Genomic DNA, 26,760 nt, shown 5'->3' with positions numbered 1-26,760 from the left:
TGCAGCAGGGCTGCACATACCTTGAATCTTCCTCTTTTGTTCCCTCCCTTTTTCTTTCCCTTTCTCTTCCTTCCCTCTCCTGCCCTTCCTTCCTTTTTTTTCTTTCTTCATTCTTTCTGTCCCTCTGTTTCCCCTTTTTTGCCTTTCTTGCTCACTTCATTTTTTTCTTTTCTCCTTCCTTTATTGCTTCTCTTTCTTTCTTTTTCTTTTCTCTGTCTCTCCTTTTTTCCTCTTTCTTTTCTTGTTTTTCTCTTTCTTTCCTGCCTCCCTCTTTTTCTTCCTTCTTTCCTTCTTTTTTCTTCCCTGCCATTATTTCTCCTGCTCCTACTACTACTTTTCCATTTTCTCACCTTCCTCCTCCTTTTCCTTAATCTTTCTCTAACAGCTGGTTATAATCTCCAAAAACACAATTTCAAACCTAACAACCCCAGACATTAAAATTCCAAAAGCTCAAAAGCTCAAAAATATAATTTTGGCAAAATAATTTAGCAATTTTAAAAAGATATTTGTTTATATTTTTCAAAGGGGACTTGATTGAGAAACATATCAAAACATGACAGAATACTTCATAGGCCACTTACACAAAAAAATAATAAGAGCTTACATATATTTGCAAACAAACAAGTATACTAATGACAGTAGAAGGAGTATAACAGTTATGAGCAGACAAACTGTATCCACAAATAGGTCAAAAAGGGAAATATATAAATGGATATCACTACAGTTGGTAATTTTGCGCCCTCAGCTTTATAACTGTGGTCATCTGAAATACATGACAAACAATCTAAGTTTTCTAAAGTTTGTCAGGACCACATATGCAGTTGTGTAAAGAGCTGAGATCTTGAGAAATTTTATCTTTCACAAATGAAGATGTACAAAAAGAGTATCTCTGCATTTATTGAGGAATTTCAATGTTTTTACATTGAGAATCAGGGAACCTGATGGTAGAACTCAGTCTAAACCTGAAAGCCTCAGGACCCCAGGAGGCTGCTGGTAAAAGTCCTGCAAAGGCCAGGGAAGCCTGGAGTTCTGATGTCCAAGGCAGCGGAAGAAAAGTCTGTCTCGGCTCTCAGAGAGAGATCAATTTGCCTTCTGTATTTGTTCTCTCCAGGCCACCAATAGATGGGATAGTGCTCACCAGTATTGAGAGCAAATCTTCCCCTCCTAGATGGCTCCGACTCACACAGTAATCTCCTCTGGAAACACCTTCTTAGGCATTCCTTAATCCAGTCAAAATTGACACCTAAATTAAGTCCACACATTCACCCCTTGTCAACTTGACACCCATACACATCATTTTTAAAAATATAATTTCAACTTTTATTTTAGATTAAGGGGTACATGTGCAGCCTTGTTACATGAGTATACTGCATGATGCTGAGGTTTGGGATACAAATCCTGTCACTCAGGTAGTAAGGATAATAACCAATTGGTAGTTTTTCAACCCATGCCCCCCTTTCCTCCCTTCCCCTCTAGTAGTCTGTGGTGTCTATTGCCCCCATCTTTATGTTTATGTATACTCAATGTTTAGCTCCCACTTGTGAGAACGTCACATGTTCCTAAGCCATAATTAATTCCAAATAAAGACAGCAAGGTAAAAGTTCTGCCCAACGTGATTCAACGCTCCTGTGATTGTGATTTTATAGACTTTAGGTGTTAGAAATGTAAGACTTCAGGGACTTAGATCTTTAGGGATTTTGATCTTTTGAGATTTAAACATTCAGGATTATGGTGTTTGGATTTGTGTCTTTCAGGATTATGATTAAAACGCCTTTCTCCATTTCCCCACACTTTCTCTTTCTCCCTTGTCTTCTCCTCTTCCTTCTTTTAGTCTTCCTTCTTCTTATCTTTCCTCTTTCTCCTTCTCTTTTTCTTCTCCTAATCTGGTAAGAATACACCTCTAATTTGGAAGAAAGTGAGGCAGCAGAATTCGTTTGAAAGTCAATTTTGATGGGTTGCATCTATTCTAGAATATGAAGGCTGGTCATAATTGAAAAATATGATAGGGCAAACTTTGACAGATTAATTATATTTTAATTAATCCTAGTCATTTCATCGTGATAACAAAGTTTCTATACATCCATGTCACATTTCTTTAGGCCTTTCACATGGCTCAGAATAATTTAATTTTTAATGAACTATAGATAACCAATGAGCCAGAGTAGCCAATATCTTCTTATTTGCCTTATTTTATCTTTTGAACATAGATTTGAGCACCAGCAAATCCAATATCTTGTTTGGTTTAATTTAAATAGTTAATTTTAAGTTCTTAAAGACTTCCCTGTTCCACGTATCTGGGACATGATTTAAAATATTTTCTAATCTCAATGATTAATACAACCATTTTCCTGAAATTCAATTATTTTCTGATAAATCGCTTCTCTCTAATCTTAAGATACTAACATTTCTATAAATTAAATTCTCTGTAGCTATCATTTAATAACAGATCTCATTAAAATCCATATGGGTTGCTAAAACTGCATGTTATGCTTAAAACTCGACAGTACACATTTTTATAAAGTGAAGTGGGATGAAAGATATGTAAATGACTACAGGCAAATCTTGGAAATATTGCAGTTTCAGTTCCAGACCACCCTAATAAAACAAATATTGCAATAAAGTAAGTCACACAAATTTTTCTTCTTCCCAGTGTGTAAACAGATAATGCTACTAGCCACAATATTGCACACAATATTGAAATTAGGCCAGTTGATAACCCTACAATGTCCTCAAAGTGTTCACGTGAAAGGAAAAGTCATAGGTCTCTCAATCTAAATGAAAAGCTAGAAATGATTGAAGTCAGTGAGAAAGGTCATTAAGCCTGCAATAGCATTATATCTATAAAACAACATGCAAACCTTAATTTAAAAACACTTTATTGCTAAAAATTCTAACAATCATCTGCACCTTCAGTTGAATTGTAATATTTTTGCTGGTGGAGGGTCTTGCCCTGATGATGACGGCTGCGGACTGATCAAGGTGGTGGTTGCTGAAACTTGAGGTGGCTGTGCCAATTTCTTAAAATAAGACAATAAAATTTGCTGTATTAATTTGACTCATCCTTTCCAGAAAGATTTCACTATAATGTGTGCACAGTAGAACTTTCAAAATTGGAGTCAGTCCTCTCAAACCTTACCACTGCTTTATCAACTAAGTTTATGTGATATTCTAAATCCTTTGATGTCATTTCAACAATGTTCATGACATCTACAACAGGAGTGGATTCCATCTCAATAAACCACTTTATCATCTCAAAGAAAAAATCCTGTGTTCAAGTTTAATCATGAGATCGCAGCAAGTCAGACACATCTTCAGACTTCACTTCTAATTCTATTTCTCTTGCTATTTTCCACGACATGTGTAGTTACTTCCTACGCTGAAGCCTGGAACAGCTTAAAGTCAACCAAGAGGGTTGAGATGAACTTCCAAACTCCTGTTAGTTTCTTTTGACCTCCTCCCACAAATCAAAAATGTTTTTAATGACATCTAAAATAGTGAATTCTCTTCAGATTTTCAATTTACTTTGCATCAATCCATTAGAGGAATCAGTATCCATGGCAACTATACCTTTAAGAAATGTATTTCCTAAATAAGACTTGAAACTCAGAATTACTCCTGATCCATGGGCTGCACAATGGATGTTGTGTTGGCATAGATGAAAACACTAATCTCTGTACATCACCATCAGCATTGGCTTGTGAGCATTGAGCATTAGCTTCAACTTAAAGTCACCAGCTGCACTGGCCCCTGACAAGAGAGTCACCCTGCTTGTCTTTTGAGGCTTTGAAGCCAGGCATTGACTTCTTCTCTCTAGCTATGAAAGTCCTAGATGGCAGCATCTTCTTCCAATAGAAAGCTGTTTTGTCTACATTGAAAATCTGTTGTTTAATGTAACCAGCTTCATCAATTGTCTTAGCTAAATCTTCTTGATAACTTGCTCAAGTTCTACATCAGCACTTGCTGCTTCACTTTGCACCTTTATATTATGGAGATGGCTTCTTTCCTTAAACTTCATGAACCAACCACTTATACTTCCAAACTTTTCTTCGGTAGCTTCCTCACCTCTCTTAGCCTTCATATACTTGAAGCAAGTTAGGTCCTTGCTCTGGGTTAGGGTTGGCTTAAGGGAATGTTACGGCTGGTGTAATCTTCTGTCCAGACTCCCGAAACTGTCTCCATATCAGCAGTAAGGCTGTTTTGCTTTCTTATCATTTGTGTGTTCACTGGAGCAGCACTGTATTTCATTCAAGAGATTTTCTTTTGCATTCACAACTTGGCTATTTGGTGTAAAAGGCCTAGTTTTGGGCAATCTCAGGTTTGACATGCCTTTCTCACTGACTTCAATCACTTCCAGCTTCTGATTTCAAGTGAGACACCTGCAACTCTTTCTTTCACATGAACATTTTGAAGCCATTGTATGGTTATCAATTGGCCTAATTTCAACATTGTTGTATCTCAGGATTTAGGGAGGCCTGAGGGGAGAGAGAGACGGCAGAATGGCTGGTCAGTGAAGCAATCAGAGCACACACAACATTTATTAAGTTTGCCATAGGGGCACTGTTCATGGCACTCCAACACAATTACAATAGTAACATCAAAGATCACTCATCACAGGTCACCATAACATATATAATAATAAATAATAATAATAAAGTTTGAAATATTGTGAGAATTATCAACATGGTACACAGAGGCATAAAATGAGCACATGCCGTTGGACAAATGCCACCAATAGACTTGCTTGAGGCAGATTTGACATAAACCTTCAATCTGTAAAAAGTGCAATAACTATAAAGCACAATAAAGCAAAGCATAATAAAATGAGGTTATGCTTGTAGTTATCCCTTCAGCTGTGATAAAGTGTTTGTCAGTCGTTCCTATTGAATAATAGAAATATTTCACTTTTAATAAAAGTAGTGAATAAGCCAAATTTTATGTTGGTTTTACATAAGCTAACATTGCCACATGTACATAAAAATTTTGCATTATTAAAATTGCTTTATTCTGCACATAAATTATATCTACTATTTTGAGACTCTTGATTCTCTTGGTATTTCTAGGTATTTGTCATCTATTTGTTTTTCCAATTATATATTTCATGCATTATGACTGCAGAGCAATTTACATCTATAAATAGCATTTTTAATACTTAGTGATGTTACTCTTACCTTGATGAATTGTAAAATGGCTCCTGCGTTTTTACTCCCATTCACTTTTGTTCATTGCTTGTATTCCTTAACGTTAGATAAAACTAACAAAAATTAACAATTTTGACTACAGAAGGGAGGGAAATATTGAGTGCTGAAAATAAGATTTAGGTGTCTTTGGTGGTGCCTTCCACTTTTAAGATTCTGATAGGCACCTCAGCTTTCCCAGAACAGCAGAAGTATTTGTGCAGCACACCATATCTCACCCAGGAAACTGCATTTGTTTAGGCAGTGGATGAATGGAAATTCATCTCAGTGGAATGTTTGTGGAAAGAATAAGTCCAGAAAGAGAATCTGAACTGAGCAGTGTCTTCAATGCTGTTTGTTTGTTTGCTTTTATTGAGACAGAGTCTCACTCTGTTGCCCAGGCTGGAGTGCAGTGGTACCATCTAGGCTCACTGCAACCTCCATCTCCAAGGTTCAAGTGATTCTCCTGCCTCAGCCTCCTGAGTAGCTGGGATTACAGGCATGAGCCATCACACCGAGCTACTTTTTGTATTTTTAGTGGAGATGCAGTTTCACCACAATGGCCAGGCTGGCCTCGAACTCCTGACCTCAAGTGATCCACTCACCTTGGCCTCTTAAAGTGCTCAGATTATAGGCGGGAGCCACTGCGCCTGGCCCACAGTGCTGTTTTTAAAGAGGTTCTCTCTATATGTTTGCTTGAAATCATTTGAGAGTGTCTTCTTTTGATTCAGTTTGTCAAAAAAGTAAGCAAAAAATCATTATAATTTACTTCCACTTAAATCCTACAGTTTTCTCCAAATAATAAAACAAGGAAATATTTTTTTTCATTTGGTTACCCTTTAAATACTATTTTATTTCTGCATTCAATATTTAATATAAAGAAACTAGTAATCCAAGCATTCTTGACTTTCTAAGATGTCCCTCTAGACATCCGCCTTTTTTCCAGCAGTCTCAGCCCCAGCTTCTAATCTAATTCTGGCCTGGGAAGGCAACGTTTTTGTCATTTCCAACCTTTATATGTGGATCAAGTATAAAATTAATCCTGCTGTTAAAGGTTAGAGGCCTATTATAGTGCACTCTTACAGAGAACTTCAGATAGCCATAGATTCCAAAATTCCCTTTTTAAATGACCACATCAATATTATTTTTCATATGCCTAAATTTTCTAGGATTTAGAGAAACAGAAAAAAATAATAATTGAGCACTTACAGTTTTCCAAACACTGTGCTACAATACACAAACACAGTGATTTAATACTCACACGATCCCATAAGACATAATAATCTATTAGAATCTCCATTTGATAGATAAGCAAATTGAAGTTGAAAGAGAATAAGAAGGTCATCTAAAGTCATACAGAAATAGGGAGAGAAAAGTGGGATCCTATATTCCAGCACACTTTGACTCCAATAACTAAGATCTTTCCAAAGCCCCAAATGAATCCTACCACAGCCACTTGTAATTCCCATCCCTGGGATGTGCAGGCTGAACAATGTCTACTGACTGCAGATTAGCTCTAAAATGAATGAATCTGTCAGGTCCATAATATGGTTCCTCATCAGAATTTAACTGCCATCAGCAAACACACTTAGGCTCATATACAAACACACTATTTCTCCCCACTGGACTTGAATGCTTCCCTCAATCAAGACTGGATTTGTCATACTTCTATATTAAGTTCATTAGATCAGTGATTAACCCCTTAAAGACCATTTGCTGATTTGTTATTTTGTTCCTGAGCTTCAGCCCTACAAAGTCTTATCTTCCTATCTTACTCTTCTGGTCAAATCTGACTATAAAAGGACCTGGTGTGCTCAATGGTCCTGACAATCAAAGGACCTGGTCAGCTAAACCAGAATGTCCTCCAATTTCACCATTGCCTCTATCACAGGGTAGAAACACATTGGCTTTCCTTTACTCTGTGTAATTAAGATATTTCATAAATCTTAAATTCTGTAATTTAAGAAATTCTCCAATTAACATTTCTTGATTTTTACCAAAATTGTTTTCATTAAAAAAAAACAAACAAACAAGACTTAGTAATCTTAGTTACTATACTTATTCAATTACTCACAGATTTTTGCATTTCTTAATTGGCCAATCCAGTTAGCTCTTTTTATTTTTCATCTCTCAGCTTTTAAATAAGAAAAATGTAAACCCCAGGGATGAGTGACAGAAGTATTCAGCCTTTCCTTATGAGGCTGACAAAACAAGCCATTTTATTTGTTGAAAACACTAATATTATACCAGGATCAAAGGGAAGAATATTTGCGTGTGTGCGTGTGTGAGTGTGTGTGTGTGTGGGGGGGGGTGTGGCTTTCCTGAAGGAACTCAAAAGAGAATGACTTTTTTAGTTTGTATATATAGCACCCACAAAAGTGGTGTGAAAATTTTAATGGCATAGGAGGCACAATGTAATTATGGCCCTTTTGGAGGGGGATGACAGCAGTGTTAGTACCTCTCAATGCTGAATTGCTTCATCTGAAACATTTACTGCTGCTTTTGGATTACATTTACTCTGGGAGAAGCTGTGGTAAAGACTATCACAGTAGAGCTCTGTCATTCTTTCTAAAAACCTTAGAACTTAGACATCTAAAATGCTTCAGGCGCAAGAGAGGAAAAGCATCCAACATATAGAGGACATGAGAAATGTTTGCTACTGAAAAGAACCAACATTTTCTTAAATATAAATCCACTCTCTTCATTCATTTGTTTATAATGATTTCTTTGCCTGAAGTGACTGCTGTATCTTTGTAGATGCTTTATTAAGCTTCCAAACTTGCTTAGATATTACTTTTTGCTGAAGTCTCCTTCAATTTTCCTCTTCTCCCAAATCAGTGCAAATTCATTCACCCAATTTATTCAATACTTTCCAGATTACCCACCAGGAACTGGGGCTCTATATGCTAAGAAAACTTAATCTCTATTCCCCAGAAATTTAATCTATTTGGAGGAGTTATACATGTTGAGAAAAATAAGTGTAATATTTGTCAAAGATTTTATTAGAGTAGTCTTTATGAAGGACAATGAGCTCATAAAGGCAAGAACTGTTCATCACTTTTGGGAATTAACAAAGGTATCATAAAGAAGGTGGCTATTATATATTTTTTAAAAATATGGAGAGTGGCTGTAAACTCTATCCCTACCCTGATGGGGCTCCAGTGAATGTGACTGTGGATGTTTACTCTGTGCCTTTCTCAGGATGTTCTTTTGTCCTGGCAGATGGCCTAATGCCCAAACATCTGACCCAAGACCAGGGAAATGTTCCTCTTGTAGTAAATTTATTTATTTTTACTGGCAGATGCCCTTGTAGCTTTTTTTTTTTTAGATGGAGTTTCTCTCATTGCCCAGGCTAGAGTGCAATGACATGATCTCTGCCCACTGAAACCTCTGCCTCCCAGGTTCAAGCGATTCTCCTGCCTCAGCCTCCCAAGTAGCTGGAAATACAGGCATGCACCACCACACCCAGCAATCTTTTTAAAATTTTACTATTATTATTATTATTTAGTAGCGTTGGGATTTCACCATGTTGGCCAGGCTGGTCTTGAACTCCTGAACTCAGGTGATCTACCCACCTTGGCCTCCCAAAATGCTGGGATTACAGGTGTGAGTCACCATGCCTGGCCCCTTGTGTCTCTTATCTGACCTGTGTCAAGTTTATTTCCACCAAGGTAGCCACTCTCTAGGAGAACCCTGAACAAGAAAGAAGTTAGATTCAGGTGTGTTGCTCAGGTGAGGCCAGAGTAAGCAGCACAACAAAATACATGAAACAGCAGAAGTAGTTTATTTCTTACAGGTCAATAAGAGAAGAGGGGTACTGGTGAGGGCTGATGATCGGATTGCAGAAGCACTATGCTGAACCAGCACCTGGGACCCAGAAAGAGACAGACCTGTTAGCTAAGGCCTATATTGGGGTTCAGGCTGTTACCCAAGCAGGTTTCCCGTGGAAACCTATACTCTGGTTAACCTATACTCATAATGAATGCTAAGGCAACATGAAATTACAAGTGTTCATTATGGTAGTATTTTTGGTTATGTTGAGGAATGTGTATATTTGCCTAATACAGCTGAAGCTGTTGATGGCCTGCCCAGGGTTNTTTTTTTTTTTCTGATAACTTTAGTGCAAATTGGCTCAACTGTCATTAGAGCTGGTTCTTTGGTCACTGTTGCAACAGGCTGGACATGCTGGAAGTTTCTCACTCCCAAGCAGCCTTTAGTAGATATACGGTCTATGATCAGGAGAAAGATCTAGGCTGGAGTGTTTGGAATAGGAGTTGGTGAATAAATATCATACTTTTACCCATGGATAAGATAACTCTGAGGTGTGCTTGGGAATTCTCCATGGACAGCAAGCTCCCATTACTCACAGTGGTAACTGAATTTAAAATGTACATTTAATAGCTGACTTCCCTCCCCGTCTCACTTTCTTATTCCCCTGCTTTCCAAAGGAACTAGTTGCATGTTGTTAAAGGGACCTTTTTTAAAAAGTAAAATCAAGACTATCAAGTCAAATGAATACATATCAAAAATTTTATTTTATTTATTAAGAAGGGAACTTGTCTGATGTCACAACTGAATCAAAGATAGAACTGCCAGATGCAAATAAACAACTTAAAATTTTTCAGTATGAGTACATCCCAAGTATTGTGACACTATACTTATACTAAAACTTGTTTAAACTTTAAATATAACTGTACATCTCGTAATTTTATTTGCTAAAGATGTCAACCTTATTCAATGGAGAGTTCAAACTACTGCACGGAGATGCCAGATACAAACTACAGCACACAGATGCCATGAAATAAATTTACAAATAGATGCAAAACTGGCAGAACTGGTGAATACCTACAGAAAAATATTCGATTGGATTCTACTGGATATAACCTTGTTGTGTACTGATAAGAATCATTTGCATTACTACGTTTTCTACAACTTGCAAAGTTGCAAAATTGCTCAAAGACAATGATAGGTGGAGATAATTTAGGAGATTGAGCTAGACAGGGCACTTAGCCATCTTTTAATTTGTTATTCCCCTTTCATATATTTGTATATATTTGACCATAGGAATTCTTGTTCGAGAGTCTGCTTCTGAGAAAACACAAACTAAGAAACTGTTTTGGGAGCAGGTGGGGAGGTGATTTTAGAGAATGGGACAGAAGAAAGGTGCGCTGTAGAAACTGGATGGGGTATACGGAGAGCTGTGTTGAATGGTAAGAGTGTAGTGGCAGATTGAGAGCTAGATGATTAGGGTGTTATGTACCATGTTGAGTATATCGAACTATATCATGTAGCAAATCTGGAGCTACTTGAAGAGATAATAGGATCAGATGTGAATTTATAATAATCAGTAGGACAAAGAACACATTTCTGGAGGTAGAAAACAGAGGTGGAAGAAGTCATATGTAGAGAAATAGAGAAGAGAAGAGAGGAGGACAAGGGGAACAGTTAAGGAGATAGAATGCACAGCAGTGACTCCTGATGGAATGTAGGAGTTGAATTAGAAGGAACAATTTAGGGATTACCGTTAGAGTTTTGCTTCAGTGATGGCAGTGCTTCTAGCAGAGATAGACTATCAAGTCCTCAGTCAAAGATATTGAGTTTGGCTTTGAATATATCAGTATGTCTCAGCAGGCAGCTGAATATATGGTCTGGGATCAGAAGAAGAGTCTGGACTAGAAAGGTAGATGTGGGAATCTTAAGTACAGATTACAGCTCTGAGCGTGAATAAAATTGTGGAGGAGAAGATGAATAAGGGTAAGACCTTAATGTGTGGGCAGGCATAGAAAATGCAGCAAATAACACTGAGAAGCAATGAAGCAACACTTACATTAGAAGAAGCAGAAGGGCATACTCTGACAGAGACGAGGGAATGAGCATATAGTTTCAGGAATCAGGGAGCAAGCAAGTATGCCAACAGCAGGAACCAGTATGCCAGTAGGAATAGCACTCCACCTTAAAGTGATGAGTGTTGTCCATGAACAACATTGGGACAGCGTTTTCCGAAGTATGTTCTGAAGTACACAAGTTTAGGGGTTATGTTTAAATAAGCCTGGAAACTGTTAGGGACCATATTCCCATATTAAAATAACACAATCTAGATGACTGAGAAATTCTCCCATGTTTCATCCCAAGTAAAGGCATAGAGGGGAATGATTTAACATTATTTAGTCTAGAAATTCCCAATCTGACCTGACTTTGAAGCACTTTCTGTGACTAACAATTCATATGCCATGGAACATATGCTTCTGGAAACAATACACTAGAATTGATGAGAAAATAAGAATATTGGGGAAAAAGTTGATGGGTAAAGAAATGGAGAACGTTTAAGATCAGTGCTAACATAAGCCAGACACTGTGGCTTATGCCTATAATCCCAGCACTTTGGGAGGCCAAGGTGGGTGGATCACCTGAGGTCGAGAGTTCAAGACCAGCCTGACCAACATGGAGAAACACCGTCTCTACTAAAAATACAAAATTAGCTGAGCGTGGTGGCGCATGCCTGTATTCCCAGCTACTCAGGAGGCTGAGACAGGAGAATCACTTGAACCCAGGAGGTAGAGGTTGCAGTGAGTTGAGATCATGCCATTGCACTCCAGCCTGGGCAACAAGAGTGAAGCTCTGGTTAAAAAAAAAAAAAAAAGAAAAGAAAAAAGAAAAAAAAAGAAAAGATCAGTGATAGCAATTTACAATTACTGGTGCTTGGTCAATTTGCCAGAATCTCTATAAATATTATTACATTTAAACTTCACAAGGATTCTATAAGAATAATATGGATACTGATATTACCCTCATTTTACTGATGAAGATATCAAAGATATACAAAGAAGTTAACTAATTTGCCCTGGGTCACACAGCTAGTTAATGCCAAAGTCAGCACTTAATTCAGGCAGCCTAATCCTAAGCCTGTTTTATCGGAACACAACCATTCTATTTGCTTACACGCTGTCTGTGGAGCTTTCAGGCTACGATAGCAAAATTGAGTAGTTGGAACTGACAGAATGGTCTACAAAGCCTTAATTAAAAATGTACTATCTGGCCCTTTACAGAAAATGTTTGCTGACCCTGGTTCTCTTAGAGACAGCACCTTCTGTAAAGAAAAAATTGAAGGTAGAAGGTAGAGGCTTAAACGTTAGTGCCACCGTTGGCATCAGGGCTTTGAAAAATGGAAGCATTCCGTTTAGTTGATATAAGCCTGCTATGAATGCTCATATAAACAGTCAACTCACAAGAGGAGTACTCTAACTCAAGCAGCACTGTTCAGTTGCCACAGAACAGAAATCATTAGCAGCATAATTGTATTTTCAGTACATGAGAATCTCAAGTCAAGGAGATGAATTTCAGAACAGCAGCTAGTCCCTCTGTAAAATGGATAGCCAACAAGCCTTCGCTTTCACCCTCTTTCACACCACATGATCTCCTGTCTCTAATTTGCTTCTGCTTATTTTTTCTCCATAGGGAAGCTCTCTACTCACTCATCTGCCTTAAAATGATAGTCTATGGAACCCAAAGGCCGACATGACCCTCTGGGTTGGCCATACACTAGAGCTGTATGCCTGTCTTAAAATCCCAGAGAGAAATATTTCCCCAGCTCGGGGAGGTACATGACACAATCCAATCAGTTGTAACCAGAAGGTCAGTTCACATGATCTATATCCCTTCTGTTCTGAAAAGGAAAAGTTTAAGGCATTCATTCAAAACCATTTTTACAGTGTTCCTATTATGTGCCAGGCCATGTGGCAGGAACACTGAGAGAAAAAACAGCCATTGTCTGGGGGTTGTTGGCGAAGGAATATCCCAGAGCCAGGCAGAACCAGGCTTCAGTTGGAATGCATGAAAATTGAAGGAAACATTTAGAAATGAATTAGATTTTGTTGATGATGGGTCATGGATTTGAGAGAACCCATTGGAAGGGAGTTGTGGGGGAGGGGAGCGTAGTGGAGATGGAATCAGAATGGAAATGGCTTTTGCACATACATGTTTTATTAGGGATGCCCATTATGTTCTCACAATGATGTTGTAAGAAATATTATGTTAAAGAAACAGCATTCCCAGCAATGTTCCATGAGCCTACGTATATCCTGAAGGCCTACCGTGACCTCTCTAGGCCTCTCTTTTCCACATTCGCCTTCACATTTTTTATTGTATTTAGCATTATTAGATATATTACATACTTATTTGTTTTGTTTTATATTGACTATATTCCCTTCATAATACAATCTTCATGAGAACAAGAGTTTTTTTTCCACTGATACATTTCCAATCCCTAGAACAGTGCCTGACACAGTATATGCTCCATAAATGTTTGTGGAGTTAAAAACAAATAAATACATAAAGTAATAAAAGTTGAATGCATACTTTATGATTCCACGTATTTAAGGCTGGTCTCACAGCAGGATGGCTTATATGGGATGACTGAAATTTGACAACCAACTATACCCATCGTCGGAGAGTAAGTGAACAAGAGAAGAATGGCTAGGCAAGTAGGAAAAGTATATTGTCATTTTGAGAAATGTTCAATAGAGAAAAGTGGTGGGCTAAGATAGAGAGAGATCTTGGAAGTCAAACAGAGAGTGGCATCATAACAAAGCAGAAGCTGATAGTAAAAATTCCTACCAGAGAAACACAATTCCTTATGGATGCTAGTGCCTGGAGCGGGGTAGGGGGCCAAGTGAGACTCCAGCCCTGACCACACTGGATTACCAGGAAGACCACCCGCTAAAAACAGAAACTCAAGCCTGGAGGGCAAAACCACATTTATTAGAACTTGGATAAAGTGAAGATTTCAAAAAGGCAAGAAGCCAGTTACTCTAATTAGGTTACAGGATAAGCAGGGTCTATTCCATCTCTGGCTTTTAAAACTCAGACATATGCAAAAATAGGCATATACATCTGTGCTTATTCCAGGTATATTTCTCTTCTCAATTTGCTTCTTACATGCCTACTCCTGCCTCTCTTTTCCTTTGTATCAGGTTCTGGAATTCCTTATCTGCTTCTGCCACCTTTCACTGCTTCCCTGTTTGGTGAGAGATTAGGACTGTGGGATAAGCTGTCTAGTCTTCTTTATTGATTGGTAATTCTCCACATCTGGTTGACTTCTGAGTTGACGGCAGTTGCAGGCAACAGATCCTCCTCTGTTCCTAGATAATTCTCACCCACTTAGGCAGGAACCACTGACCCCTGTAATTAAAGAAGGAGTCTTAGTTAAGACTTCTTTCCTTCAATGGATATGGAAGAAGTCAAAGCAGAACTCAAATTCCTTAATTTGCTAAAAAGCCTTTTATGTTGCAAGTGTAACAGGATATTCAAGTGGGACACTTTAGGTCTTGAATTTTTAGTAGAGACCTGAGACTAACAGAATAGGTGTCAGACACACCCTTATCTTACAACAAGGAGCTAGAATGCCTATGAGGCACATGCCAGAAGATTGTAGAATAAGTTCTCCCTGCACAAGCCAAACAACCACTTCCCAGTTGCACAAGGATTTCCAATTAGATTTGGGAGACAGACTTTGTATGGGGAGAGCTGTTACAATATTGAAAACATTCTTCTCTTCTTTCATGATGACAGAGGAGGCTGAAGGCTTCTTACATTAAGCCAAATGAAAAGGCAACAACAAAAAGAGCTGTATATGCATTTTTCGAATTTGAAGAACAGACGCTTCTGTTTCATTTTTCCAGGAGGGGCCTATACACAAAAGGTTGGGTTATCTGGGCGTTAGTTGGGAGAGAGAAGGTATGAAATGTAAGTGCCTTACGAGCAAGCTGCTTTCTTCCCATCAATGGAGAAGCTAATATGCATGTATGCTAGAGTCTGGCCCCAGAGCTGACCCGAAATTGTCTTCGTGGGGATCTCGTGGACAAGAAACCCCTGCAGAAGGGAAGTTTAGGGGAAGCCCATGGGCTGAGAAGGGGGGTGTCCAAAAACGCCTGTTAGTGGTCAGAGTGTTTTGCCAGGCATTCTTCAGCAGAAGAATCTCTGTGAAAACCATGTGAGCTCCCCAGGAGATTTACAAAAAGAAAAAGATGAAGAAAAAAAGCAATAATTATATCAATTACAATTGTATCAGCATCATGAGATTACGCTCATGCTTCCCTCTGCCTCTGGGTTCTGAAGCAGCCTCCAGCAAGTGGGGAAAGAGTTAGAGCAAGAAATATTGACAAAACCAACCTGGTGCTTTTGCCTTACTGCAGGATTTTGGTCCCCAAAATGGCCTCAGCTAAAGGAGGAAATCAATTTGAAATCAAGTAATATTTTGGAATGTTATCACTTTTATTGTACTCGGTTCTTTAATGCTTAGCAGTAAAAAAATACTTTATCTAATTTTTAGTAAATTTTTTGCTTCTAAAAATAGCAACATTGTTCATAATAGCAAAAGCAACTCAACAACACAAATGCTTATTGATAGAAAAATTTTAAAAATTGGTTGTAGTATTTTACTGAATAGAATATTATATAACCATGAAAATGAATAAAATACAGGTACATTTGATAATAAAGTTGAATTACAGTTATATACTATCTAGGGGCAAGCATGTTTTAAAGGACTACCTATATAGTTTACTATCTTTTCTTATAAGATTAAAGAAAGTAAAACTAAACAGTATATTGTTCATGAATGCATCGCATTATACGCTATAAAGAGGAGACAAAGGAATAAGAAGCATATAATTCAGGGTCATGCTAACCTCTGGGTGTTGGGCAGCCAAGCAAGGAGGTGGATTTGGAGTAGAAGTAACCTCTTGACAGTGTTCTAGTTCTTGAGTTGGCTGGGTTGTTGGGTTATTATCTTGTTACTATAAACAAATAGATATAATACAATAAAAATACACATGCATGAAGCAATAATAGGTAATAAACATTTATAGTTAATCTAGTTCTAGATATCTGTGGTTTACATTTTAAGAAAAAGTAAAAAGCTTAGAGGCCTAGTGGATGTTTCCAGCCACAACTGGGGAAGAATGAGGCTATAAAGTAAATTTAATGAGGAAAAAGAAGAAATGTTCCCTTTGCTTCCATCTAAGACATCCAGCTTGTCCAGACTTGTCTTTGCCCTAGCTCATGACATGTAAGGAGAGAAGCTCTGGCTGGCTGTTCAAAATATAGTTATGTCCTGTCAAAGTCCAAGGGCAAGGTGGAGATGAAAACTGAAATGCCAGGGTTGTATTTGTATAAACCAAGTGGAAATGGTTTGAGACACTAAAGGGAAGTTTTTAGCATCAACTTAATTATGGACCCTGATGTTAATGCTGATGTTTGTAGTTTTTCTCTTTTTAAAGTAAAGGTTATTCTGTCAATGCATAAAGAATAGAGGGTGATCTGCCAAAGATAAGGCTCAGAGGTGGTTCTAAATGACCTAATTAGATAAAACTAGAGGGCACAGAAAAACAGAATAAAGAAAAAATTCTAGAGCTCCTTAAAGAAGGCACTCCTCTCAATTTGACAGAGTGATTTGACATAAAAATATCTTATAATATAGTGGTGGCAGAGGCACTAGGACTTATTAAATAGCATAGCTTTCTTTAATGTTATGTTTTAAGTGTCTGAGAGGAAAGAGAGAGACTTAGACATACCTGAAATTGGTGGGACAACATAGAGGGCATTGGTAGGTCTATTTGGAAGGACCTCAACCAAGAGAGGTTAATATCAATTAGAATCCCCATTGCTAAAAAGTTTAGGCCTGACTACTTTTCTGTAAGGTGTTGTGTGCATGTGGGGGGGAGGGTCCATGGGGGTCCATGATAGTCCCTAATCACTGTGCACCCTCCTGAGCCTGGGGGCATCACAAGGGAGGGCTGTAAAGCAGCAAAAATGGCAACCTGGCTTTCCCTCTGAGCGATCTGTCCCAGGAAAGTGCAGAGCTGCTGCTTGCCTGAGAGTCCAGGTAGGGGGTAACTAGGATCCCAGGTTGGAAGGCCTGGTCCAGTGAGGAGCAGTAGGGTCAGGGACTCATGTGGAAACCAGTCTGGCTGCTTTTCCATAAGCTATCTGTGCTGCTGGGGGTCCACAGTAGTCCCTAATCACTGTGTGTCATCCTGAGCCTCAGTAATGGGAGGCTGGGATCCCAGGGTGGTACTTCTGACAAAAGTCTAATATTCAGAATCTATAGCGAACTTAAATCAACAAACAAAAATAAAACCACCCCATTAAAAAGTGGGCAAAGGACATGAACAGACACTTTGTGAAAGAAGACACACATGCAGGCAGCAAGCATGAGAAAAAATGCTCAACATCACTAACCATTACAGAAATGCAAATCAAAACCGCAATGAGATGCCATGTCACACTACTCAGAATGGCTGTTATGAAAAAGTCAGTAAATAACAGATATTGATGAGGTTGTGGAGAAAAGGTAATGCTTATATGCTGCTGGTGGGAATGTAAATTAGTTCAGCTGATGTGGAAAGCAGTTTGGACCTCTCTCAAAGAACTTAAAGCAAAATTACCTTTTGACCCAGCAATTCCATTACTAGATATCTATCCAAAGGAATATAAATTCTTCTGCCATAAAGACACATCCATAAATATGTTCACTGAAGCACTATTCACAATAGCAAAGACATGGAACCAACCTAAATGCCCATCAGTGTTACACTGGATAAAGAAAAAGTAATACATATACACCATGGAATACCATGCAGCCATAGAAGAGAATGAGATCATGTTCTTTGCAGCAACATGGCAACTAAGTGAACTAACACAGGAACAGAAAACCAAATGCTGCACGTTCTCACTTATGAGTGGGAGCTAAGCACTGAGTACTTATGGACACAATGAAGGGAATAATCAACTCTGGGGCCTAACTGAGAGTGGAGAGAGGGAGGAAAGTGGGGATTGAAAAACTACCTGTTGGTTACTATGCTTATTACCTGGGTAGCAAAATTATCTGTATAGCAAATCCTCATGGCACAACAAGTAATTTATCTATACAACAAAACAGGATATGTACCCCCGAACCTAAAATAAAATTAACAAACAAACAAACAACCCTAGGTTCTCACTCTCTTGACATCATCCTGAAGACAGGACCTTTTAATATTAGCTTGTTAGCAAAACTAAAAAATGGTGTTTGTGGCTTCACCATAATGATGCTTCAAAGAGATAGGAAACAGATCTCATAGGGCCCGATAAGGTAGCAGTGAATTCGCAAACCCACTGTGCAAAATTAGGTGAAGAATCAACATTCTTTCTTTTAGCACCTCTTATTCTGTTGAGAGTGGCAGTCTTTCTCTGGGCTGCAAGGTTTGCTGAAGAAAAGATTCTGCCGGGCTGGTGTCAGATATCCAGATGTCTACATATTTTCTTCCCCCATTTTGCTCTGGCTCCAAGATGACACGGCATTCTAATGAGATTTAGATTTGGATAAGTAGGTCTCAGCCCAATGACAATGAAAAAAAAAAAAATTCACATGTTGCTCCCGAAAGGGGAGGGCAATGACTATGACATATCAATTACTGACACGTTCACAAAGCAGCCGCATGTGAAAACTGAAGAAATTGGAGTAACCCAGATCAATTTGAAAGTGACTCCTCGAGCATTTGCACGAAGTAGCTGACCAGGGTATTTAATAGAGCAGATGGGCCCTGCAATGTGGCAAGTGGCATCTGGCAACATGAGTATGCTTTCTCTGACTTCTAGTCATTTAAATTTTACATTAGGGCAGAAGAGAAGCAAAGAGATGCAAAAGATTGCCTGATTCCAGAGAATTCTGTGGATTTTCCCCTGCATTCAACAGATGCTTACCTTGGGATGTCACTCCCTAATCAGTAATTAGGTGAGGTTAGCCACACTCATTTCTAGGCAGCCATTATGGCCATTCAAGTGTTTTCAAAGGGGTAGCAGCATTTAGTCACTGTATGAAGAAATGTTTAAATAGCTCAGCAAATATGTCACATTACCTTGTTTCGGTACCCATGACAGAAAAGCTCAGGAATAATTTACAGCCATTGCTAACGCTGTATGGTTTATCTGCCAGGTTGGAGTTGGCTAAGAGGCCTAAGTGGGGGAACCAAGTTCATTCAGATACGTGGGAGAGACAGTAATAATCAACTGTTCAAAGAAAATATCCCATGGGCCATTTGCAGTGATTGTGGCAGTTTGTCCCTTGTAGTCAGCTGGAGGGAAGCTATGCTTCATTTCTGCCAATCCTTTACGCTCCCAAGTAGAAATCTTGGGACTGGGAGGACAGTTGCATGAGGTAGACTACTGACAGCGAGAAGCTTGTACTACCCATGGTGCATGAGAGTAAACGCAGAAGACTACCTCAACTGACAACCTTCTAGCCATGATCCTTTCCATAAGCCATTGCATTTACAAGAAAGAGCATCAATTATGTATTTTAGACATTTAAATTGACTTGTGACAGTGGTTCAGGCATGCAGAGGCATTTGACAGACAGCAGCTATCAAGGCAGGTAAAATATCATATTTAATGGAGGTTAGCAATGGTGGGGTTGGGGGAGGTCCAAGCAGACATGGTCCGTGTCTGGGAAACAGGTCATTTGGAAACAGCCACTGTCCTTGATTCAATTTATTCTCTGTTTCTTTTTTGCACACACCAAATCTAGTTTTATTTTATGATTATAGAGGAAACAATCTTGACAATTGTACAAATGTGCAAAAATTGATAGAATTTTCCTCAGCACAAAGTTGAACTTAAATATCTATAATAGTGATTTGTTTAGTGTTGAATGGCTGGTGATGGCTGACCCTTGGCTTACTTGTGAGATTATGGCCAAAAGAAGATTAAAGACTCCCAGGGATACCTTATCTCCGACTAAGGCTGGGAAAGAAATGTGATGATTACCTGCCAGGCTGTCTTTGGTATGCTAGGTATGAGTAACTTCTACAGAAGAACAAGAAAAGGATACAAGCAAACAGGTTTACATGTGTTTTCCTTTGTGGAATTGTATTCCCTCAGGGAAAAATGAGTAGAAATCTCGCTTTTTCTTCATGCACTTTTGTCTCGTTATATATATATGTGTGTGTGTGTGTATATATGTGTGTATATATGTGTGTATATGTGTGTATACGTGTGTGTGTATATGTGTGTGTGTGTATATATGTGTATATATATGTATGTATATATGTGTGTGTATATATGTATATGTGTGCATATATGTGTGTATATGTGTGTGTGTGTATATGTATGTGTGTGTATATATATATATATATATATATATATATATATACACACACACATAGCCAAGGGCACGTATGCGTCAAAAAGTGAACCGGTATCCCAAAACTCTGAAGGACCTTTGTGTTCACACTCAGATGTTGTTTGTAAGATCAGAAGCTGGTTTTTGTCATTGTCTCTTTTTTTCCCTTCAGACCTTGAGGATATGTATACTCTCAAACATTCTTTAGGGAAACAGAAAAATTTAGTCTAAAATCTGGGTGCCAAATATTTAATATTCGAGTTACATGTAATCTGTAGTACTCTAACTGCTTTGAAAGCAGTTTTTCATCTTGTATGTGGCTTAAGATCTATAAATAGAATACTGTACAAACTCAGTCGAAAACACATCATTAAAGCAATTAGGCTTGTGAAATACTAAGAAAAACTTCATTTTTGTTTAGTTTTTCCACCCTTGCCTGCTCACTCACTCTTCCATTCAGTTCCTAGTATAAGCGAAATGTTGTACAAGTTACCCTAAGATGAATCAGATATAAATAAATGCTGCCCTTTAGAAGTTTGCTTCTAATTTGTGGAAAATACAAGGTTTAATAAGTTCTACTGATCTGTGGGGATGTGAAGGAATGAGTCATAATGCTAAGGAATATTCAACTGAAGATAAAATGTTTTTTGATATGGTTATTATTTCCCAGAGAATGTTGTACTTTATCTCTTGTAATAACAAAATGATTAAGACTAAAGGTTTTAGAGGACTAGAAATAGCAGTGGGCTGGTTATCCAAATACCTGGATTTCAGTCGTAGTTCTTTTATGCGCCAATTGTACAGGGTAGGTGCTTGGCTATCATTAGGCCCAAGGTCCTCTCTTCTCTCCTCCCTTGCACCACTTCACACTCAGGATGGGGCACTGATACAGGTTAATGTAGGTCTAAGGATCGTTATCAGACCACTGAGCTGTGGTAGAGTTTGCCACGTAATAAAAGGAAGGGTTAACATTCTGAGCCCTTGGGTTCAATGGAAACTTTTTGGAATTCAGACCAATGGTGTCTTTTTTCCTTCTCTACAAGTGGGTAGTAAAAGACTTCAGGGTCTCTGTTGGTTTAGGAAGAAGAAATTAGAAAGCCAACGAGAATTTCAGTGTTTCCCAAAGAAAGGATACCTAAGATTACCTTAGGCCTGTAAGTTCAGGTGTTTAGGTGAGACCTTTTCTTTCTTCCATCTTTTATCCTGAAATTTTTTCAGCATTGGGTTGCTAAGATCTAGATCAGATAATTGAAAATTGGATGGAGTTGAGGGTGAAAACAGTGGACAAAGCCAATGAAGTGGCTTTTAATTTCATTTCTAGTCTCATTTATCAGGGGCCAAAGGCACCTTATACCTCTATGGGGCCTTGCTCAACCAAACAGGTAAGTCTGACATGGTTTGAGAAACATATCTCATTCAGGTAAATAAAATAATTTTGCCTGAACTATTGTGTTATTTCCCTTGGGGAGTTGAAGCAGTGGCTATAGGCTGGCTGAGGATATGTGCTGTCAGGATGATATGACTGACCATTTTGGGTTTTGCCTTTTTGTTCCAAAATAAATCAGATTGACCCAATTCTAACATTTATTGTGTGTTTTTCCTTATTTTTTTTTCTTTGGTTTATAATATATATCCACTTTGTAGTTTGTCATAAGCAGGGATAACAAGTTACTAGTTAATAGTATCTTTTTTCATATACACTCAAAGTCTAGAAATAATCTGCATATGCTTATATAGCATTAATAAGATAGACATTAATCAGTTAATTGATTGATTAAACTAGTATATGTTGAGTGTCCTTCCTGTAATGCTATCTTCTACATATTTTAACCTAGGACTTCTGACTAGAAGCCCTTGGATTCTTAGAGGGTTCAAGAATGATCTTCAGAAGGCTATTAATCCCCTGAATTTATACACAAAATTTGTGTATACATTTATTTTAAAAATATGGATCCATAGCTTTTATAGGATTTCCAGAGGAGTCTGTGACCTCAAAAATATGAGAACTATCTTAAAGTCTAAATTATCTAAGGCCACAGGACTTATTTTTTATTTCCCTGATGTCATCTGGTATAAAAGGTAAGGGCCTAGCAAGGGAGGAGATTCAGAAATATCTGGGGAGTTGTTCCCAGCTAGTACCTAGTGAATCAGAATTTCAGTGAAAGGGATGGGAACAGGTAGATGAACCACAGACAAGGCCTTCCAGGTAGTCCTCTACTTTCCTATACTTTCCCCAGCCACTGCCCCTAGTCCAGGTTGAAAATCACTGGCCTCATAGGGAAGATAGAAAAATAAGCATTAAATATACTTCAAGACACAATGAACTTCATCCTAAGAAGAGATCTCGTTAGCATGCCCTGGAAAGCAGAGGAACGGTGTGAATTTCAGAATTCCTGTGGCTTTAAGCTAGACCTTGAAGCCTGAGAAAATTTCAGTAAGAACAGAGTGACAAGACTTGAAAATCCTGTGTAAAAATGTCATTGATAGAAAAGGGAGAAAAATCAGTGTTTATGATTTTCTGAATATACAGATAAAGAAATATGTAGCACAGGAACCAGGTAAAAATACATTATTGCAGACCTGCAAGCAAAGGCCTATGCAAGTTAATTTATCTGAGTTTGCTGACAATGCTTTCACAATTGATGTTGCTTTACCATAAATTCACTTTCTTTTTATTCATACTCAAGCCTACTGTAAACAGCATGTACAGTCTGACTAGATTCAAACAAGTCGATGGGATTTGCAAGACCCAATTCAATATAAATTTTAAAAAGAAGCACTGCCATTTATCAAATCTTCTCAACTAAAAAAAAAAAAAAAAACTCATTATGGGAAAAGTACTTAGGATTTCTGGATTATCCTGACAGGGCCAGCATTTGTCATTTCCACTGACAATTCAGTCTAAATGATTTCCTGCATCTTGATGTCATTAGCCAGTTTTTGGCTAATTGCATAGTGTTTGCCTTGGGAATTTTGCCCCAAAAACTGACTGTTGAATATGGTATTAGTTTCCTCTGGCTGCTTTAACAAATGACCACAAATTTGGTAGCTTAAATGAACAGAAATTTATTATCTCACTGTTCTAGAGGCCAGAAATCCAAAATCAAGGTGTCAGCAGAGGCAACATGGGGGAATTTTTTCCTGGCTTCTTCCAGCTTCTGGTGGCTACAGGCATTTTCAGCTTCTGAACACGTCTCTCTGCTCCATGCCTCTTCCTCTGTGTCTGTTTCCTCTATGTATCTCTTAAAACTCCTTTTTCTCTTCTTTTATAAGACTAGACTATTTCTGATGACATTTTCAATTTCATTGATTTCTGCTCTAATCTTTTGTTATTTCTATTCTTTTGCTTACTTTGGGTTTAATTTGCTCATTAAAAAAATCCTAAAGTGGAAGCTTATATTATTAATTTTAGATCTTTTTTTTCTAATTTGTACATTCAGTGCCTTAAATGGCCTTGTAAGTATTGCATTCACTGCATCCTTCAAATTTTGATGTTATATGTTTATTTTCATTTAGTTTAAAATATCTAAAAACGTATTGAGATTTCTTCTTTGATTCATGTATTATTTACAAGTGTATTGTTTGATCTCTAAATATTTTGGTATTTTTCCAGATATCTTTTTGTTATTGTTTTGTAACTTAATTCCACCGTGGTCTAAAGCATACATTGTATGATTTTTATTGCTCAAATTTGTTAACATGTGTTTTGCGGCTCAGAATATGATCTATGCTGATGAATGTTCCATGAAAGCTTGAGAAGAATGTCTATGCTACTGTTGTTGGATGAGCTATTCTGTAAATGTCAGTTCAATCCAATTATTTGTTAGCACTCATCAGTTCAACTTTATACTTCACTGATTTTCTGCCTGCTGGATCTATCGCCAATGATAAGGTGCATACACATTTGGGACTGTTGTATCTTCTTCATAAAGTGACTCCTTTATCATTATGTAATACCCCTCTTTAACTTTGATAATTTTCCTCGCTGAAGTTGGCTTTGTCTGAAATTAATGTTACACTCAATTTCTTTTGCTAAGTGTTAGCATGGATTATTTTTCTCCATCCCTCCATTTGTTCGTACCTTTTGATTTAAGGCTGATTTCTTCGGTTGTTGTTGAGACAAAGTCTCACTTTGTCACCTAAGCTGGAGTACAGTGTGATCACGGCTCACTGTAGCCTGGACCTCCCAGATGCAGGTGATTTTCCTATCTCATGCTCCTTGGTAGGCTGGGACTGCAGGCATGTGCCATCAACACACAGTTAATTTTTGGTATTTGTTTTTTAGAGACAAAGTTTTGCCATCTTGCCCAGGCTGATCTGGGACTCCTGAGCCCAAGTGGTTTGCCCACTTTGGCTTCCCAAAGTGCTGGGATTATAGGCATGAGCTCTGCCTGATTATAAACAGCATATAATTGGTTCTTTTTTTTTTTTTTAATCCAATCTAATAGTTTATCTTATTACCATTGACATTTAAAGTGATTATTAATGTAATTAGGTTAATATTTATCATATTTGTAACAATTTTCAATTCATTGTCCTTGTTTCTTTTTGTTGTTGTTCTTGCTCACTATTTTTCTGCCTTCTCTGCTTTTAAACAAGTGTATTAAATGATTCTATTTTCTCTCTTCTCTTGCATATCAATTATGCTTCTTTTAAAAATTATCACAGAGTTTGCAAAATACATTTACCACTAATCTAAGTCCACTTTCTATTTGAAATAGAAAACACTGTACTGCTTCATGGGCAGTACAAATAACTTTTAACAGGAAGTTCTTAATTCCTCTTTCCCATTTCTTATCATATTATTGTCATTACTTATATCCATAAGCTATAGTCAACCAATACATTGTTGCTATTATTATTTCCAATAAACTGTTATCTGTTAAATCAATTAAGAAGAAAAATAGGCCGGGCGCGGTGGCTCAAGCCTGTAATCCCAGCACTTTGGGAGGCCGAGGCGGGTGGATCACAAGGTCAAGAGATCAAGACCATCCTGGTCAACATGGTGAAACCCCGTCTCTACTAAAACTACAAAAAATTAGCTGGGCATGGTGGCGCGGGCCTGTAGTCCCAGCTACTCAGGAGGCTGAGGCAGGAGAATTGCCTGAACCCAGGAGGCGGAGGTTGCGGTGAGCCGAGATCACGCCATTGCACTCCAGCCTGGGTAACAAGAGCGAAACTCCGTCTCGAAGAAAAATAATTTTTTACCTTCATTTATTCCTTCTCTAATGCTCTTCTTTATACAGATCTGAGTTTCTGAGCTATCATCTTTCATCTCTCTGAAGTACATCTTTTTAACATTTCTTGCAAGGCAAGCTTCCTAGCAACAAATTCTCTCCCTCTTTATTTGATGAGAAAGTCTTTACTTTTTCTTCACTCTATAAGAATAATTACACTGGATACACAAATTCTAGTTTTTTAAAAAAAAATCTCTTTCAACACTTTAAATATTTCACTCCTGGGTCTTCTTATTACATGATTTCTGATGAGAAATACATGATAATTTTGATTCTTGTTCCTTTAAAGATGTGGTGGGTACCCCCACCCCACCCAGCTTCTTTCAAGACTGTCTCTTTGTTTTTATTTACTTCCATTGGAATATAATATGCCTTGTTACAGATTTTTTGAAATTTACCCTGGTTGGCCTCTGAACTTCCTCAATCTGTGTTTGGTATTTGTCACTTGTGCTGGAAAATACTCAGCCATTATTGCTTCAAATATTTCTTCTGATCTGTTATTTCTTTCTTCTCCTCCTGGCATTCCCATTATGTTTATGTTACATCTTTTGTAATTTTTCCACAGTTCTTGGAGATTTAGTTCCATTTTTTCTCATTCTTTTTTCTTTTCACTTTTAAGTTTGGGAAGTTTCTACTGACATATTTTCAAGCTCATTGGTCCTCCTTTTGGCTATTTTCAGTCTATGTGTGAGTCCATCAAAGGTATTTTTCATTTTTGTTTCCTATTTTTTTATTATCTCTTAAAATTTCTGCCTCACTGCTATGTTACCCATGTGTTCTTGCGTGTTGTCCACTTTTCATTTAGGAGTTATTTTAAATTCCTGGTCTGATCATTGCAAAATCTGAGACTGCTTCTGATGCTTGCTTTGTTTCTCCAGACTGTTGGTGTTTGGTTGTTATTGCTTGTTTCTTAGCAGACATTTTTGTTGACAGTGAGACATGATGCCCTGGGTAAAACTAACTGAGACACACGGATTTTTAGTGTTAGGGTTTATGTTTACCTGGCTGGGAGTAGGCTGTGTTTACTGTTTGCTGTTGTTGTGGTTTTAGAGGCTAAAACTTCATTAATGTCCTTTTTATCTCCCTAATTATCCTGAGATTTCCTGGAAATTACTTAAATAGAGTATAATCCTTGCTGTTGTTTCAGCTGTGATCCTCTTTTTTTAAATCTTGTATTTTTTTTTTTTTTTTT

Source organism: Cebus imitator, unplaced genomic scaffold, assembly GCF_001604975.1.
Source record: "Cebus imitator isolate Cc_AM_T3 unplaced genomic scaffold, Cebus_imitator-1.0 Scaffold539, whole genome shotgun sequence".
NCBI lineage: Eukaryota > Metazoa > Chordata > Mammalia > Primates > Cebidae > Cebus > Cebus imitator.
Note: the sequence above shows the minus strand (reverse complement) of the source record.